Genomic DNA, 19,920 nt, shown 5'->3' with positions numbered 1-19,920 from the left:
TAGATCTATCACGAATAAAAAATCAGCTAGAGACTTCATAGGACCAAAAATGATACATTGTGTCATTAAATGTGAAAGGTGTGTGGTATTCATTAATTGACCAAAAATTCTCAAATAATCACACAAGAATTCTCAGATAATGGCACAAGAACTTAAGAGGATCAGAAGACCTGCATATGCAATCTGCACTATGAAGTAACATCGGCGAAAAGGATGAAATTGCCACAACTGTGTATGGAGGAATATCATATCCTTGAATTTCTGACATACTTATTTGAACATGTGTGTTTCTGAATTCATGCCTAAACAACAAACGTTTAAACAAGACACATCTGCATACCCTTGGAAAGAATGCAATCGATCAATGCAATAATCCAGAAAAATCAATAGTTACGCAGATAAATCCTGGAGAACCTACAGGACAGAGAGGAGGATGGAGAGCTACATAAGAGTAGGACCAAATGGCGAACTCTGAAACTGAATAATCTCTTGCTTTCTTTTGGTTATAGTAATGTATAGGTGCTAATATATAGGGACCTAATATTGCAAGAGTCAGTCCATGTACAAATCATTTATATAGGGACATGGTAATGCAGTCCACAGGTTATTTCTACAAGAAATTTTGTGGATATGCAAAAATTGTTGTACCTATGTTCTTAGGGTTGGCATTCTGTATGCCCTGTTTCTAATTGTGTTTGGATTGTATCTTAGAGTTCTACTGTAGTGCACTAAAAATTCTAAACCAAAAAACCATACCGATATTCGTTCATATAGATGTGCACTAAAAATTCTAAATCCAATTGGATGTTGATTTAGAATAAGAAGAAAGGCAAAACAGAGCTCCTGAAACTTTGCACCTGAAAGAGTGGTATGGTCATAAAGGCAGTGCCTGGATCAGTTTATTATCCATCCTGTGTCCTGGCGAGTGCCGGTATCCTCGAGCAGGCACAAGGCAAGCATCAGGCCTTAAGAAACAATGGTCAAATTGGCTGGGACTGTGGGAGATCTTTTTATACTTTATTAACTGCGGTTGAGCGCGCCGGCTCATCCACTTATGAAGTTGATCCCGAGCGCCAGCTCCAACAGCGCCGTGTGCACCTCCTACGAAACCTGGATGGCTGGATCGCACAACATGTGCGACGGGCGAGTGTAGCGGATACCCGGTGGGTGTTGGCCGTCGGTTCGGGTGCTCGGTTTCGGATAGCTGGAAGGGAAGATAAGGGGTGTGAATACCTGGTGGGTGTTGGTTGGCGGCGGCGGGTATACGGCGCCATCTTGTGTGGGAAGGGATGGGCGCCACCTCCGGTTGGGGAAGAAGACGCTGTCGTCCGTTGGAGAAGGGGGTGCCGCCGTAGGTGGCAAGGCGGTACGGGGTGCCACCGAATGGAGGAGGTCGTCGCCGTGGCTGACGTCGAGTAGGGCGCTGCTGCTGGTGCTCGGAGGTGGGTGCCGCCGCCTGTGAGGATCGAGAGGTGCCGCCGCCGGATCTGGTCCACGCCGCTGCAGGATGGGGGCGCCGCCGCTATTGTGGGAGAGGGCACAGGAACCACGGCTGCCGCCTCGCGCCCTGCGGCTCCACGTCGCCGCCGAGGCAGCCCATCGTGGTGGATCCAGAGACCAGGGTTTCCTCACGTCTCTCTCCCCTTCCCTGGCGCCCTGGTGGCTGGCTCCTTGGCGTCCTGGCGGTGGGGCCAGCACTGGCTTGGTCACCAACTTGGCCGGCGTGGTGGGCTGCCCTGCACTCCTGGTGGAGGAGAGGGGAATCGAACCCGCGTTCGCGCGCGTGGGGAGATCGCGAGGAGGCGGCGGCATGGGCGAGCGCGGCGTGGATGCGACGGGGAGGGAGAGGAGGCGGCGGCCGGGTGCGGCGGCGAGGGAGAAGTGCGGATCGCACTGGTGGGCAGAGCGTCGGGGTGGACGTTAACGTTCCCGGTGATTACCTTCGTTCTATTCGCCGGTGATTGACCTTCCTTCTATTTCGCACGGGGTGGGCAGAGCGTCGAGGTGGGAAAAAATCGCACGGGGAGGCAGGACGATGGACCCACGTTGGAATGTCGCACCAAAAAGTGTTCACGCTTTGTTCTTTTTAGTTGTAGGATTATAATAATAACATATATGTAGGCCTTCTTCAGGTCTAGACAGGTATGAATCTAAATCCTAATCCAAATAGATCCTTTAAGTCTCGAGTAACCTGGGTAAGAATCCTAATCATATCCTACTCCGTATACAGAACGAAGTGTTTCTTCAAACCGTCTGGCTCCGCCCACACGTGATTCGTAATTTAGTTGATTTAATAAAGCCCAATTAAACGATGCTCCTCTCGTTCGGATCTCGTTTGCTATTTTTTAGCTTTTCTTCTGTTTATGGCATGAGGACTCCTAGTCCGATTGGGTTTTCAATTTTTCTGTGGTACGTCGTTTTTTCTGTCCGTTTTTTTCTCCCTTTTGGTTTCTTTCTTTTCTCCCGTTCCGATAGTTTTTTTCTTTTTTCTTTTTCAAGTTCCTCCTATTCTTCTTTTTATTTTTTCTCATATAACAAATGTCAAAACAAATAATAAATTCTACAAATAGACTTGAATAGTAATCCTAATCTAAATAGACTCCTGTCATACGAGGCTTCTTGCTTTGAGTAGCCTAAATAGAAATCCTACTCCAAATAGAAATAGAAAAGGATATAAAACTCCATTTTTGTGGTGCTGTTGGCGCCGGTAGCTCCACAAGCCTACCGAAGTCGGGCACAAAGTTTTAAATAGCGCGCTATAGCGGACGCTATAGCGCTATTTAGCGGATCTGGAAGACCAACGCTAAGCTATCAGGATTTTAACGCTAAACGATTTTTTTCGCTATTAGCTGTTAATAGCGCGCTAATTCCGCTAAATTATGGTTTATTTAGCGCCGCTATTTAGCCTGGGCTTTCATTTTAATGTACCAGACTATGGCCTATGGCTTCATGCCTTTTATTTGTTTGTCTAGCCGTCTATCACCTTTGTATGAACTTTGAACTCACGTATGTCCCTATGTGATGTATGATGTATTATTTATGAACTACGAACTTTGATGTAATGTGTTAGTAAGACTTTGAACTATCTGTCCCTATTGGTATTTGTAATGTTTTCATCTTCTATATCTTTATTATGTGTAAAATTACATGATGTTTGACATATTTTTTGCTCAGCCGCTAAATGGCTTAGCCCGCTATTTAGCTCGCTATAGCCTTTCTTAGTCTTTTGGAGAGGCTGCCGCTAAGAGGCTTAGCCCGCTATTAAAACATTGGTCGGGCATCGAACGAAGTTGATTGGTTTATTTGCTTCCCAAATTAAATCAGTGATGGAAGCAAATAATTAATTAATACCTATCAATAGTTTATTCGCTTCCCAAATTAAAATAACCTTGTTGGCATAAACCAACTCCGTACCACTCTAATTTATCACGACATATGGAGTTGACTTGCTATCTGTGTCGAACTCCAATGTACCATGACATATGGAGTTGCATCACTATTGTGGGCAGAAAGGAGGAAGGACTAACTCCGGCTTTGCCTAGCCATGTGTCGACAGACGCAAGTTTGTATAGCCATCGGGGATCAGTTAAGGGAAGGAAAATAGATCATTGGCCTATTTACTTTGAAATTTGGTGTTTGATGATCAACGAAACTAAATTGGACTAATGTGTTTGCGAGTGTTAGTTTTGTAGTCCAATAGATTGCAAACATGACTTGGACGAAGGCGACGTGATGATCTGATGATTAACACCTCAAGCAAGACTCTAGAAGCACAATAGAAGACCCAAGAAATCAAGCAAAGTCCAAGCACGAAGACAGAAACCAAGCCGAACGCAAGATCGCGAAGAAACGAGCTCGACAGAGATGACCGAACGCGGCCCTTATGAGGACCGGACGCGTCCGACCAGTTGCTCGGTAACAGCAGGCGTCAGCAGCAGCGACCGAACGCTGAGAGAGGTAGTGACCGGATGCACGGACTTCACTATTTATCATCACGGCAACAACTCAGTGAGGACCGGACGCAGCAGTTGTGGATGACCGGACACACTAGGCAGTGGCGTCCGATCTCATCCAGAGAGGTTCCAGAGCGGCGAAACGACGACCGGACGCATCAGATGGTAAGCGACCGGACTCACCAGAGAATCCGATCAACAGTGAGTGCCAACGGTCGGGACAACCGGACGCGTTCGATCAGGACGATCTGCGTGTCCGGTCAATGGTAGAAAGCTGGGTTTCATCCTCAACGGCTACTTTCTCCCTGGGACTTTTAAATTGAACCCCAACCGGCCATTTGATGAGTGGAGAGTTGAGAAAATATACTAAGGGTGTTGATACACTATTTTAGTAATCTCCACTTGCATAGTGCTTAGTGTTTCATTAGGTGATTAGCGTAGGTGCTTTGCGAAGTGCTTAGATTAATTAGACCATCCCTTATGCGCTTGCTCTAGTTTTAGGCCTAGTGTTTAGTGAGGTTTGCACACCTCCTATCTCTCGGTGCTTGCGCGCACCATTGTTGTACTTGGTGAGGCTTGTAGTCTTGCGAGACCACACCAACCGCGTTTGTGGTGTGGCCGCCACCATGTACCAAAGGGAACAAGGCCTGCGGTGTTTTGGCCGAAAGCTTGATAGTGAAGACGGCGGGGAGCGGTCCGGGAGAGGCTTGTAGGAAGGCACACAGGAGACCCACTTGCGCGTGAAAAAAACCCAGGGCTATCCACGGAGTTACCCGACCGGGAGCTTGGTCCCTGTGAGGGATTCCTTGCGAAGGGCTCCAACGAAGACTAGGGGGAAGCTTGAGCGCTTCTCGATACCTCGGTAAAAATACCGGAGTCATCGACGGGAGTTTGCATCTCTACCCGATCTTTATCTTCCGCATTTATATTGCTACCTTGGTTGTGTGCTTTATCTTTCCTAGCTTAGTTGATAGGCTAGTTGATAGGATTGGAACCTAGGTTGCATAACCCTTTTGTGGTAGAGATAGCAACACACCTAGCAAAACCATAGTTGCACATTTAGATAGATTACTTTCTTGCATAGGTTTTGATTAGGTGGAATTAGAGGCCATAATTAGAAGTAGAATTTTAAGTTGCCTAATTCACCCCCCTCTTAGGCGTCATGGTCCCTTACAAGTGGTATCAAAGCCGGTTGGCTAAATTTGGACCTTTGGCTTCACCGCCGTTGAGCCGACGCTATTTAGAGTGGTTGGGATGAATACCTCTAGCCCTCCGCACTTTGACAGCACTAACTTTCCCTATTATAAAGCTAGAATGGCTTGTCACCTTGAGTCGGTAGATTTGGGTGTTTGGAGAGTCACTCATGATGGGATGAAACCCATTAAGAATCCCGATAAACTCACAAAGAGTGAAGAAAAAGAAATTCATTTTAATGCTAGAGCTAAAAATTGCTTGTTTGAATCTTTTTAGCATGAATGTGTTCAACCAAGTGTTCACTTTAAATACGACAATTGAAATTTGATTAAAATTACAAGAGCTCCATGACGGCACAAGTAATATCCGTGAGCAAAAACATTACCTAGCTCAACAAAGTTATGATTCTTTTGAAATAAATGATGATGAGTTTGTTCGTGATATGTATTATCGTTTGAATCTAATTATCAATGAGCTCAATTCTATAGGATTAACAAAGCTAGGTGATGTGGACATCATGAGAAAGATCATCTCCATGCTACTACAAAAGAAATATGCAAGCATCATCACCATCCTTCACAACATGGAGGACTTGAGCAACATAACCCCGACCATTGTGATTGGCAAGATAGTGGCATTTGAGATGTCACGCAAGATGGGTCAAGAAGAAGCCTCTTCATCAAGCAAAGGCAAAGCTCTCGCTTGTAGTGAGCACAAGAAGATGAAGGGAAAGCAAGTTGAGACAAGCTCAAGCTCAAGCTCCTCAAGTGAAGAAGAAGAAGAAGATGATGATGATGATGATGATGAATCAAAGATGATGATCAATTTTCCTCCTCTACCTCCGACCTTGATGGAGAATCTATCAAGCTTATCAAAAAGGTGGAGAAGATAATCCAAAAGATCAATGCCAAGGGTGTGCCTGTCCAAATTCAAGATTTTATCTTCACAAATCAAAGAAGAGAACAAAGAAAGAAGGGATGCTATGGATGTGGCGAGTTGAGGCACTTTGTGGAAGTTTGTCCAAACAAGCCCGCACCCAAGACAAAGAAGAAGGCATGCACGGACAAAGCCCTCGCATTAATAAGGTCATGTGATGATTCTTCAAGTGAAGAAGAAGCCCAACACAAGAGGATCGGTCGCAAGCACTCATCATCATGTGTGCCTTATGGCACAAGATAACGAAAGTTCTAGCTCAAGTGATAGTGATAGTGATAGTGATGATGAGCTACCTTCTTATGATAAAATTGTACAAGAAAATCTTAACGTTGCTAAAGTTTGCACTAGTCAACAAAAGAAGCTTAAAATGTTGAAAAAAATTTAGATAGCTCACAACAAGCTTATAAAACTTTGCTTGAACAATATAAAACCTTTGCTAATCTTAATGTGGAGCTATCTACTAAAATTGAGCAACTTGAGGCTAGTGTAAACAAAAATGAATGCACAATCAATGATGATCAACTTGTGTAGAAAAATATAAAATTAAAGGAAAAGTTAGCTAGCTCACAAGATGCTTATAAAAGTTTGCTTGCTAAAATGGAAACCATGTACAAATACTATGATGAGCTAACTAATAAAGTTGCTAATCTTAAAGCCATCGGTACAACCCCCACCAAGGCGCCTAAAAACAAAAGTTTAATTTTTGACATGCCTAAAAAGGATGCCTCTACTTCTTGCAATGATTTATGTTTAGACTCATCCTTGTGCAACCAAGCTTGTGTTGAGAAAGCTGTTGTAGAAACATGTATACAAGAGGCCGCAATGGAGAATGAGCAACTCAAGCAAGAAGTGTCTCGCATCACCAAGGACTTACTCAAGTGCAAGGCAAGACGGAGCAAACTCAACTTCATCAGGATAACACCGTCAAGGGAGTGAAGAAGCTTGATGAAGGATAAACCGTGGTTTGCTACATATGCCACAAGGAAGGCCACAAGTCCTATGAGTGCAAGGTGAAGAATGGGGGAGGAGCTAAGAAGGAAGAGAAAAACAAAAAGCAAACAAGCAAGCTCTCCAACACCTACACCAACAAGGTGGACAAGAAGGCCTCCACACCTTATCTCTTGAAGAAGAAGAAGAATGACAAGGTGGTGGCCATCAAGGTGAACAAGCAAGCCAACAATGGGACTAAATGCATTTGGGTGCCAAAGGAGATTATTTCCAACATGAAGAGCACCAAGAAAGTTTGGGTCCCGAAGGGAAAGTGAGAAGTCCATTGGACTACGGGGAATTTGGAGACTTGGCATAGTATGGGTGCATTTCATGGGGTGCATCATGATGATCAAGGTAATTGCCAAGTGGGTTAGTGAATACTATGGACCCAAATTCTCCTCCCCATGTTAGATAACTAGATATATTTTCTTGCAATCTCAATTAGCATCTAGTTCCTTTTTATGCCTAGGTTTGCATTTGCATGTTTAATCTTTTGTCATGCATACACTAGGTAAATCATTTGGTAGGCTTGCTCGGCATCACTCTTACCCTTGGAGCAAACCTACATGGTTTAAATTGTTTAGGAGCATGGCATATAGCTTGTTTTACAATTATTTATCTAATATGTGCCAAAGTCCAAAGTGTAGATAATTTCCCCCCGAATATCATTTTTGAAAATGATTCTCACATTCATGAGATATCATCTTTCAAGTGGTATTTTTTATTCTAAAAATCGATGTGCATGTCTCCTACGAGTATTCCATGCTTGTATGCACAAATTTAGGGGGAGGTTACTCTACAAGTTGGATGCTTTGGGACTAACATTCTTTTCAAGATTATTATGTGTAGTAGTCTCATTGCAAGGTGTCGATGAAATATGTTTGGTAGTCTACTGAGGGGTATGTCCATGGTAGTAGATGAATCGATGGAGGTGCACGTGAGGGAACTAGATGGTGACACAGAACGCAAGAGACATCGATTAGATAGGTTCAGGCCACCGTCTTGTCATAATACCCTACGTCCTATGTCTTTGGTGGGTTGTATTGTATGAGATGAGATGAAAACAAGGGGTCCCTACCCACCTTATATAGCCTGGGGGTAGGGTTATAGGTCGGTTGCATCTATCCTGATCGGTTTACAAGATAGAAATTACAGAAATTGCGAGATCTAGCATATCCGAACAGATTTTCCTTGATTGCCAAGGATCTTTACGTAGCCTTGCGAGGCATGCCAACCTATGCTGTGCTCCACGCGGCGTAGTCTTATGGGTTGGGCCTCCCCTGGTGGCTCGTCCCATGTATAGCCCTATGGGTATTGGGGGTCATACCCCCATAGCTAGTCCCCGAGCAGCTTGTATCTGCTGAGCAACACAGTCTTGAGCTTGTCTGAGCTGTCCAACTTGCTATTGACCATCATGAGTGGGCTTCTGACTAGTTTAACTAGGAGCCGAGCTATTGAAGCAAGCATCTAAGTTGTTGGATGAGCATCTGAGCCATTAAAGCAAGTGTCTGAGCTATTGAACTCGTCGTTGAACCTGGACTCACTCAAAGTCAAGGTTTGTAAGAAGGATGTAAGGGGCTCAAGTAAAATTTTTTGAGACCTTCACCTTAGGTGAAGTGTGCCTACTTAGGTTCTAGGTGGTGAAGTTGGACACCTAGCTTCCCTGACTTAGTCAGCGTGGAGGAACTTAGTCCCTTAGGAGCGAAGAGAGATGCTTAGCATCGATGCCTTAGGCAAAATTTGATTCTTAGAGCCAAAACCGGGAGCTTCAGATGATTACAGTCTATGACTTTGTCGCTTTGTAGAAGACCAAGTCCAAAAATAAGCATATTCACCGCTAGGTGAAGTGTGCCCACTTAGTCCCTGAGCCTGACAGTAGGTGAAGTATTCACGTGGTGCCAGGGTCAAAATTTGTAGACTTCATATGGGCAACCAGTCCCTAGTTTAGCTGAGAGAAATCTGTACAGTCATCGCTAGATGACGTGTACCCACGTAGTCCCCAATCCTGCTAGAAGATTATGGTTAGAAAGATTGCTTGCCAAAAATAGCTTCGAAAATATCCAAAAATGCTTTTCAGATGGTGGCCTGGGGCACGTTTTCTTTATGCGGCCCGCGCACAATGCAACGTTGGTTAGCATTCCATCAGGCCCATTTAGAGGCACAGTGGTGCGCAGAGATTTCGGTAGGCAAAATGGTGCAGGGGGTGCGGTTTCCCAAAAACCCTAGAAGGCAAAGGGTTAGGGTCGAACCGTTATAAAACATCGCAGCCCCCGGTGTACACTCCCCATTTCTCTCGGACGCATCGTCTTCTTCATCTTCTTCTTTGCCTTCACACAACCTGAGACAACCACTCCACCATTAGAGCAGTTACTAGCGCATAGCCTCCTCCAATCCTCAGATCTATAGAATGGCGCCCAAGAGGAACCATGACGGCTCAGGCAGGGTGACACACGAGCTTAACTACGCTGAGGAGTGGACAGTGTCCATCAGCAACGAGGCAGCACTAAATCAGTTAGTGGTGGATGGCGTGCTGCCAGAGAGGGCGACGACAGGGTGGTGGCCGACAAACGATGAGAGCTTTCCTACTCCCGCCAGCGATGAAATGGTTGTTTTGGAGGATTACTTCTATCGGGGATTTGGTGTTCCAATCCATCCATTCCTCCATGGGTTGATTGACTATTATGCAATTAGCCTTTGCAATCTTGGCCCAAATTCCATCCTTCATGTATTGGTTTTCATTCATTTCTATGAAGCCTATCTTGGCATTCTTCCCCACTTTGATCTATTCTGCCACTTCTTCTGCTTGAAAGCCATGGGGGGATCTAGATCTAGGATTGTAGGTAGCGTGTACCTACAGCTCTAGGATGGAATGGTGGGTCAATACATTTCCACCCCGCTAAATACAAATGCGAAGTATTGGGCACAACGGTGGTTTTACATGCCATAGATGGAACCGTATGTGGCTTGTGACGTTGATCAGATCCCAACAAGCAACTCTGTGTGGTCGGAGAGGCCAGATGTTAATGGGATGGAGCAAGTGAGGGAGCTCTTTGTGCTAATAGATCGGAGAAGGCTAGATGGGGTGATCGTGGTGGCAAATTTTATTTTTCTACGAGTCCAGCCAAGCAAGGAGAGGGCACATCCTGGGTATGAATTCTAGGGGGAGACTGATGGGACTCGTGAGGTACCCGAGGAGACTAGTCAGGATGAGGCCAAGCGGTGCATTACGATGATGTTCAACATCGTGGGTTGTCGCAAGATTGACGATCAGCAGAGGCCCTTCTATGTTGGGAGCCTCCCACCATGGGTAATAGTCTTCTTTGTTGTTTCACTTGTTCTATGAACTTTTACAATGTATTCATTCATGTTCCTGAAGATTCATGGGCACAACCGAGCGGTGTACTTTTCAGCAGTACCTTCGGTTGACTAGCCGAGGGGGTGGATGCCTGGCCGAGGAGTCCCCAGCATTGAGCTAGCTCACAAGCTGGTGGGGACAGCTCAGCCGACCACAATGATGAAGATGGAGATGAGTGAACAATGTATGTCCGTGAGAAGCTCTAGGGAAAGCGGCCTGCTGGTGAGGAGCCATTCCCGAAGAGAAGAAAGATGGTAGGAGCGTCCTGTCGTGATGAGGGGCCTGTGACCATCGGGTTGCCACCCCACACCATCGATGGTAGGTGGTCTTATCGAGCTTGTCAGATGATGAAGAGTCGGCAGCATGTCCATCTCCGAGGGTTGTGGCACCTCCGCCAGCTAAAACAGCTGGTGCAGAGACACACGGGTAGCGTCGAGCATGGGAGGCCACATCAACGATGCCCGAGAGCACTTGGGTGACACCAACAATGACAACTTGGGTGACACCAGTGGTGATAGCTTGGGTGGCCGCTGCAACCCCCGAGACTACTTGGGTGACTCTGATAGCAGTGGGGCAGGCGGCTACCATAGTCCCCGAGTCCGCACGGGTGGCCCCGGGAGCACCGTTGGAACCACCGGGTGGCTCGGCTACCAGGTAAGGTGGATCTTGGCAAGCACGCCACTTTCAGACCACGCGATGGGTGTCCCAGTTGTAAGTTTCTCTTGGATTTGTGATAATTTCTCAGCACTATGCTTTGCTTCTTAATGAATTATTTGCTTGTTGAAGTATGGAATCAATGAAAGACGTGTAGCCAGCGGCTGCTGCTGATAGGGGCAGACGGAGGAGACAAAAGCTCCCCATGCCAAGCAAGGACAAGCGAGAGCAGATCCCATTACCCCTATCATGGAGCAGCCAGCAACTACAAAACCGGTTGCCCCTGTGTTGGAGCAGCGACTGGCAGCTAGATCGACCTCGCCTGGTGGCGGGGCGCACAATGAGGGTGACCCTGGTAATGAGGGCCTATGGAATGCTGCAGCGACATCGGCTGGCCTTGCTGGAGCAGGGGCAGATGCCGTAGACAGTGCACTAAGCACCATGGCACAGGATTCACCTATGGCTGTAGAGCCAACAGTGTCCGTGATAGCACCGTCTATGGGGATGGGACCTAGACACCCTGTCTGAGCATAGCAACAGCTGTGGAGGTCACCACTACAGATGGCTGCTACAGAAGTTGAAGAAATTCCGCGAGCGCCCGCTCCACCCCCCAAACTCCTCCGCACAGTTATCCGGCGTGGTGAGGAGTTTGAAATGCTGGAGGAAGGGGAGGCGAGCATGGAGATGAATAGGTTGAGAGCTGACCTAACAATAATGATGGGCCGCATTGAGGTAAAACTAAATTTTTTTGGTTACATGCTTTTGGAGATTGTGGTGTTTTGACCCTTTGTTTTTGTAGAATGTCATGAAGGTGTCCGAGCAGCACCGACGGCAACTAGAGGAGATGGACCTAGTGCTAGAGGAGAACAAGAGTCTATAGGCATTGATGAATGACCTCCAAGCGCACCTACTCCAAGAACACCACTGCAGAGAAGATCTAGAGGTGAAAGTCTCGGTGTTGGAGAAGGAGTGCTAGCAGATGGAAACAGAGGGCCAATCGCTGGCCGAGCAGCTTAGCCACAGTGCCGATAAGCAGAAGGGTATGTCTCTGAACTTTGACTTGTTAGCATTTAGCGTAGTGAGACATCTTGCGGTGGTGTGCAGCACTAGAAATGGAGCTCGGTCTTTCCTAGGGGGCCATCATGTAGCTGACTGCGGGGAAGGAGGAAACAAAGGAGAAAGCTGAGAGGGTCGCTAAAGATCTTTGACATGAGTGTTGGCCACTGTGTTTGTACTTATGCCAGGTTAGGCGCATGCTTAGCATATGGCTACTTTTTGTGGAGTATCGACACCAGGCGCACGTGCAATTCAAGGTCTTCGGGGACGAGGTAAAGGCGCGGGATGATAAGCTTGAAGCAATGATAGCAGGGTCAAGCCTGTCCTAGACTGCATTAGTCTTGCACCGCCCGAGGGGACCATGCAGCGCTGCTCGGTGACCCGCCGCCTCGGACAATCATGGACTTTAAGGAGTTCACGCACAGTGCCACCTATGGGGTTGTGGTGCATGCGCTTGCGCAGCTACGGTCGCACTACCCTTCAGTGGATCTCTAGCGGGTAGTGATCGGGTATGCCTGAGGGATGGACAAGAGAAAGATCACCAAGCTAGAGGATGAGGTAGAAGAGCTGGCGAAGAGGTTGGCTGAGGACGTCGGCCTGTTCGACGAAGGACGAGACAATGTCCGATAGATTAGGAAAAAACTTGTGTTGAGAAACTATGTAAAAGTGCTTAGCAGCTTTTGACAAACACTTAGTGTTATATTAAGAGTTGTGTTTATATTTAATATAAACCTTCCGACCAGTTAGTGTATAGCTAAGTCCCCAGCCCTACCTAGCCTGTTAACCGTAACGCGGGATGTGGAGCCCGTGTGCGTGTTGGAAGAACAGGGCGTCACCAAGGAGCTGCTGCCGATCACCCAGAACGTAGAGGGTAGGCTCTCATGCACGTGTAGGGAGAAGCCGGAGATAGGGCTATCTCTAGAGGTGTCTGAGCGTCAATGTGACTGTTCGGGTATTTGCCTTAGGCATAGTTGGCATGATATCTTTAAGATGTACGTAGAAATAGATTCGCTTAGCGAAAAAGTATGGAGAGAACAATATGGATAAATGTCAGAGCAAAAACTTTATTGAATATCCAAACATGAAAGGTTCATATCTTTTAAAAGGAACGCTTCAAGGGTAGAAACATCTCAGATGCTCGATGTGCCAGGAGTTCGGTACATCTCTCTCGTTCATGTCACATAATCAATAAGATCCTGGTTGGGTGACTGCCTTTACGATGAATTGACCCTCCCAGTGCGAGGAAAGCTTATGCATCCCCTCGGTCTTCTACTTATTGCGGAGTACTAAGTCTCTAACCATGAAGAATCGATCATTGATGTTGCGGTTGTAGTATTTTCTCATGCTGTCCAGGTACTTTGCTGTTCGAAAACACGATGCCAAACACTCCTCTTCAAGGCTATCAATTTTGACGATCCGAGCTTGATTAGAGTTCTCTTCGTTGTAATTTTCCACTCTGGGTGCTTGGAAGCCAATGTCAGCAGGTAGGATAGCCTTAGAGCCAAAGACCATGAAGTATGGTGTGAGACACCGGTGTTGCGGCTGGGCTGTATCCTTAGTCCCTAGACTACAGCTGGCAACTCCTTGAGCCATTTGCTAGGATGCTTCTGCTCGTTGTTGTAGAGCCTCTTTTTTAGCGCGTCTAGGATCTCGCCATTGGCAGGCTCGACCTGGCCATTAGCCCTAGGGTGTGCTACTGAAACGTATTTGACTGAAATACACCTTTCATCGCAGAAGTCCTAGAAATCAACGCCAGTGAACATAGACCCCAAGTCAGTGTTGACACTGTTCAGGAGCCCGAACCGGTGAATGATGTCATCTAGCAGCTCAGCTACCTTTTTTTTGTGGCTTGGACCAATGGCTTGTATTCGATCCACTTGAAAAATTTATCGATGCAGACATAGACCCAGCGGAATCCTCCTAGCACGGGTTTGAAGGGCCTGATCATGTCCAGTCCCCAGCATGCAAAGGGCCAAGAAGTGAGAATCATCTATAAGGCCTAAGCTAGGACGTGGACTTGCTTAGCGAAGAACTAGAAATTCTCACACCGGTAGATGAGTGCTTCAACGTTAGGCAACGACTGAAGGCCAATAGAAACCAGCTTGGAAGGCTTTGCCGACTAGTGTTCTAGAGGCTAGCGTGATTGCCACAGGTGTCGGCATGGATTTACTTAAGTATCTTCTCGCCTTCTTCACAGAAGACACATTTCTAGAGTAGCTCCTCCTTGGTGTTCTTGCGGTATAACTTTCCTTCAACGGGGACATAATGCTTGTTGCGATGGGTGAGGCGTTCCCTCTCTATGTTGTCAGCCAGGATGTCTATAGTGGTGAGGTATCGGATGAAGGGTTCCCTCCAATCACTGCTCGTCCTAGGGACTACGGCGACTATCTGCTCGGGAGGCGGTTTTTCTTTAACGCCTTCTTGTTCCTGCTTGATAGACGGCATCACAAGGTCTTGGACAAACACATTGGCTAGAACTTTGGCCTGGGTTGACCCTAACTTTGACAGCTCATTGGCTGCTTGGTTGTCAGCCCAGACTACGTGGTGGTACTCAGTGATGTAGAACTTGTGTTCTAATTTTCTTATTATGGCGCAGTAAGCGTCCATCTTCTCATTGGTGCAGTTCCAATCCTTGTTGAGCTAATTGATCATGAGAGCGGAGTCGCCATACACCTAAAGGCATTGAACACCGAGCTCAATAGCTATACAAAGACCATGCAGTGCCGCTTCATACTCAGCAGTATTGTTGGATGCTCGAAAGTGTAGGCGGAGGACATAGCGAAGCTTATCCCTAGATGAAGAGATGAAATATACGCCCACCCTAGCACTGTCAAGATTGAGGGACCCATCGAAGTACATGGTCCAATGCCTAGGGTGATCGAGCGGGACAAGAGTCTACATATCCGTCCACTCAGCGATGAATTCGGCGAGCACCTGTGACTTGATTGTAGGGCGAGGCCTGAACTCGAGGGTGTAGGTGCCGAGCTTGACCACCCACTTAATGATGCAGCCACTGGCTTCCTTGTTTCAGAGAATGTCACCAAGTGGATACTCAGTGACCACTGCTATGTGGTAGGCGTTGAAATAGTGACGAAGCTTCCGAGATGTGATTAGGATGGCGTACAATAGCTTCTAGACCTGAGGGTAGTGAGTCTTAGACTCATTTAGGACCTCGCTGATGAAGTAAACCGGGCGCTAAACTTTATAAGCATGCTCGGCTTCTTCGCGTTCAACAACGATGGCCGTCCTGACTACCCGGTTAGTCACCGTGATGTAGATTAATAGGGTTTCATCCTTTTGGCGAGCAGTCATGATCGAAGGTGTGGTGAGGAAGCGCTTGAGCTCGGAGAAAGCCTTGTCGGCATCCTTCGACCAGACGAACTTCTCCTGGGCCTTGAGTAACTTGAAGAAGGGGAGTCCCTTTTTGTCTAGGCGGGATATGAACCAGCTTAGAGCCACCATGCACCCCATTAGCTTTGGGATGTCCTTGATGCAGGTCGGCGGCTTAATGTTGGTCACCGCCGATACCTTTTCTGGGTTGGCTTTGATGCTGCGTCGGCTAATGATGTTGCCTAGTAGGATACCGGATGGAATGCCAAAGATGCACTTGTTGGGATTCAGCTTCCATCGGTATACTTTTAGGGCTTTGAAGACTTTGGTGAGGTCAGCGATGAGGGTGCCGACAGTCTTAGACTTAACCACCACATCATTGACATAGGCCTTGACATTCTTCCTAATCTGGTCCTTGAGGCAGCACTGGATGGCCCTTTGATATGTCGCACCCACGTTCTTGAGCCCAAAGGACATGGTCATGTAGCAGTAGGCACCAAAAGGAGTGATGAATAATGTCTTGATCTGGTCTTCTTCCTTTGGCATGATCTGGTGATAACCAGAGTAGCAATCTAAAAAGCATAGGAGCTCACACCAGCCGTGGAGTCTATGACCTTGTCAATGTGAGGTAGGCTGAAGGGGTCTTTAGGGCAGTGTTTGTTGAGATCGGTGTAATCAACACACATTCTCCTTTCTTTATTCTTTTTTCTTACAAGAACTAGGTTGGCTAACCATTCCGGGTGATACACCTCTTTAATAAAACAGGCAGCTAAGAGCCAGGTTATTTCTACCCTAATGGCCTCCTTTTTGTCCTGCGCGAATCATCGAAGCTTCTGCTTGATAAGCTTGGTGGTCGCCGAGACATTCAAGGAGTGCTTGATTAGCTCCCAAGGCACACTGGGCATGTCCATAGGTTTCCACGCGAACATGTCGACGTGCTCCCTTAGGAAGCTGACGAGCGTGTCTTCCTATTTTGGTTCAAGGCCGGCCTCGATCCGAGCAGTCTTGGACTAGTTGCCAGGGATGAGGGCCACCTCTTTCACCTCCTTGGACTTACTTAATGCTTGGGTGACCTCCATGGTTGGGATCTCCATGTCCTCCTGGGGAATCTGCTGCGATGACGCGAGGCAGTCCTGCATATGGATGGAGATGTCGGTAGCCTCGGCAAGAGCGAAGTTGTCTTTCTCGTAGCTGTAGGTGACGTCGAGGTTGGCTCGTAGAGAGAGGACTCCCTGCTCTGTCGGCATCTTTAGTACCAGGTATGTATAGTGTGGAACGACCATGAACTTGGCTAGGGCTAGTTGACCAAGAATGGCATGATATGTCGTGTTGAAGTCGGCGACCAGGAAGTTGACGTAGTCGACATAGAAGTGCTTGGCGATGCCGAACTACATGGGCAGTGAAATCTGTCCCAAGGGTAGGGACACCTTTCTTGGGACAATCCCCCAGAATAGAGAGTCCATGGGGGTGAGATCTTCTTTCTTGATCCCAAAATCTTCTAGGGATCCGACGAAGAGGATGTTAAGGGCACTCCCACCGTCGATGAGGACTTTCTGGAAGCGTATGTCCTTGATGATGGGTCTAGGATGAGCGGAAAATGCCCTAGATACGGGAGGTCCAACCACTGATCGGCCCTAGAGAAGGTGATCGAGTGCTCTAACCAGTCGAGGTGCTTGGGATCAGCGATGGGACCGTTGTATGAAGTGACCGACATGATGTGTCGGGCCACCAGCTTCTACATGCGCTTATCCTCAGAGATGGCTCTTCCTTCGAGGATGGTGGTGATAGTTTTGGTAGGGTCCTGGTAGACAGGGCCCCTGTTCTTATCATGGTCTCCGTCTTGGCCATCTTTGGTTTCATCATCATTGTGGCGCGGCTTCTTTGATGGTTCACCATGAAACACCATCTTCAAGCCTCTACACATCCATGAGTTTGGTGTAGTCAGCATCATAGGTGTGCTTAGCGCGTGTGTTGACAGCATTGACGGAGGTATCAGGGCAGCGGCGATGGCCTTGTCTTCCACTTGAGCCCTCTCACGGCCGTCTTGGCATTGGTCATGGTCGGCGTGGTGGTCATGGTCATCATGGTAGCCATGATCATCGTAGCGACGATCATGATTGTCATAGCGCCTTTCCTCATGGCGATCGTTGTCGCGTTGTTGGTGATGATTAGACCAAGCAGCCCATTCTGCCTCCTCGGTGTTAGCTTAGCCATTCGTTGTTTGTATCAGCTCGCCGATGGTTGTAGGCCTCTTGTGGTATAACTTGCCATGAAGCTGCTCATGTTGGAGCCCCCTGGTGAAGGTGGCGATGGCCTCGACGTCGCTGATATTGGGGATGGAGTTTGTTGTTTTGAGAAGCATCTGATGAAATCACGTAGGGACTCCTTGAAGGTTTGATGAAGCTTCTTCAAGTCGTACTTAGTGCATCGCTGCTCGCATGTTGCCATGTAGTTGTTGGTGAAGACTTTCTTGAGATCGCTCCACGATCAGGTGGAGTTCTCCTTGTAGGCTAAGGAGCTAGTTGTTTGCAGATTGGTTGAGCATAATGGGAAGATAATTCACCATGACATCTTCACTTCCTCCCATAGCTCGGACGGCGATCTCATATAGAGTTAGCCACTAGGTAGGGTTTGCCTTGCCGTCGTAGGTATTAACCCCAACAATCTTGAAGCCTGCAGGCCATCGGACGGCTCGGAACCTTTCTGTGAAGGGGCAGAGTCTAGATGCGCCGACGGCGGGTGGTGCTTGATGAGCGGCAAATCCTTCATGCTTGGCATCAAATTGCCGGTGTCGCTCCATCTCTGCCTCATAGCACGCGGACTTGCTGCTTTCAATGCGATCGCGGACGTCGATGCCAACGTTGATGTGCTCGCGAATGTCATGAGGGAGGGGTTGATTCACCTCTTGGTTATGATTGCCATCCTAGGCTCCCTAAGGGCACGGAGGGCGCCCATCTTGGCATGAATATCCCTCGTAATTGCCCCTAGATCCTCTGTAGAGATAAGGGCCACCAGCCAGAAGTCGGCCATGCTCGGGGCCCTGATGCTAGCTTACTTCATCTTGACGGGAGCGATGGCTCCTAGCTGATGTGGTGGAATGAGATGGGGTGTTGTTCCAAAACTCGTTGACTTGGACTTGCGCCACTATGATGTGCGCTCGAACCTTCTCAAGCTCTGCACTACCGGACACGGCTGGTTTGCCGAGTGCAAAACGATTTGCCGAGCGCTTTCTGTCAGGCACTCGGCAAAGGCAATCTTTGCCGAGAGCCGGACCCAGCGGCACTCGGCAAAGATAGGCCGTCGGCAAATATGCCTTTGCCGAGAGCGGCCATCAGCAAAAAAATCTTTACTGAGTGCCGGGCACTCGACAAAATTTGGCCGTCGGCAAAGGTGGCCGGCGTGACGGTGGCCACCTGCCGTCAGCCTTTGTCGAGTGCCCCGACGTTAGGCTCTCGGCAAAGGGTTTTTTATTTTTTTAAAAAAATTCTTTGCCGAGTGCCCTATGACCTGGCGCTCGGCAAAGGCTTCTTTGCCGAGTGCCAAGGTTGGCGCTCGGCAAATTAGATTTTTTTTTGTTTTTTTGCCCCATGTTTTTTCTGGGGCCTTGCTACAGTAATTAAACTCCATTTCAAAATTTGGGACAATTTTGAGGTTTTTTTACTATATTTCCTTAATTATTTTTGTTTCGTTGAATTTTTCTGACTATTTTAAATTTGAACTGCATGTACATGAAATAATGGAATTTGGTCATTCAAAAAATGGTATTCATGATGTTTGGCGTATGTTGAGGCCGTATCTAGGAACTCACATGAAGTTACGAGCATCTTGTTGTTGTAACATGACGATGTACTTGCGGGAAAATTGTATTTAAATTGTATAAAAATCCAAACAAAGTCCAAAAATCACGAAACTAGTCGAGGTGTCTTGTTATCGCATGTGGAGGCCATGGTAAAAAATTGAGAAAGTTTGAAGAAAGTTGTGACGTCGGATGCCTAAAAGCTAGACATCTCGCCAGCGCCTCGGGCTCCGAGCTCCTCGGGGACAGCGACCCGGCCGGCCCTGAGCTCCCCCGCCGGCCTCGAGCTCCACTGGCCCCGCCGTGCCCTACGGCTAGCCAGCAGAGGGAGAAGGAGAGGAGCAAGAGGAAGAAAGAGAAGGGGGAGGGGGAGGAGGAAGAGGAAGAAAGAGAAGGGGGAGGAGGAAGAAAGAGAAGGGGGAGGAGGAAGAAGAGGAAGGTGCCGACCCGACCGCTTGTTGATCCTCATGCCGTTCCAACCGCCCATTGATCCTCGCGCTGCTGCGGTCATCCCCGCCGTCGTCGCCGGCCCTCGCTCTTGCCATTCTTGCCGCCAAGGTAAGCCCTACCCTTGTAGGGTTAGTAGTAGTAGTAGTAGTTAGTTGTAGTGTTAGTTGTAGTAGTTAGTAGTGTTAGTTGTAGGGTTAGTAGTAGTA

The sequence above is a fragment of the Miscanthus floridulus genome, chromosome 19 (genome assembly GCF_019320115.1).
Source record: "Miscanthus floridulus cultivar M001 chromosome 19, ASM1932011v1, whole genome shotgun sequence".
In the NCBI taxonomy this organism is placed as follows: domain Eukaryota; kingdom Viridiplantae; phylum Streptophyta; class Magnoliopsida; order Poales; family Poaceae; genus Miscanthus; species Miscanthus floridulus.
This window is presented reverse-complemented; position numbering follows the sequence as displayed.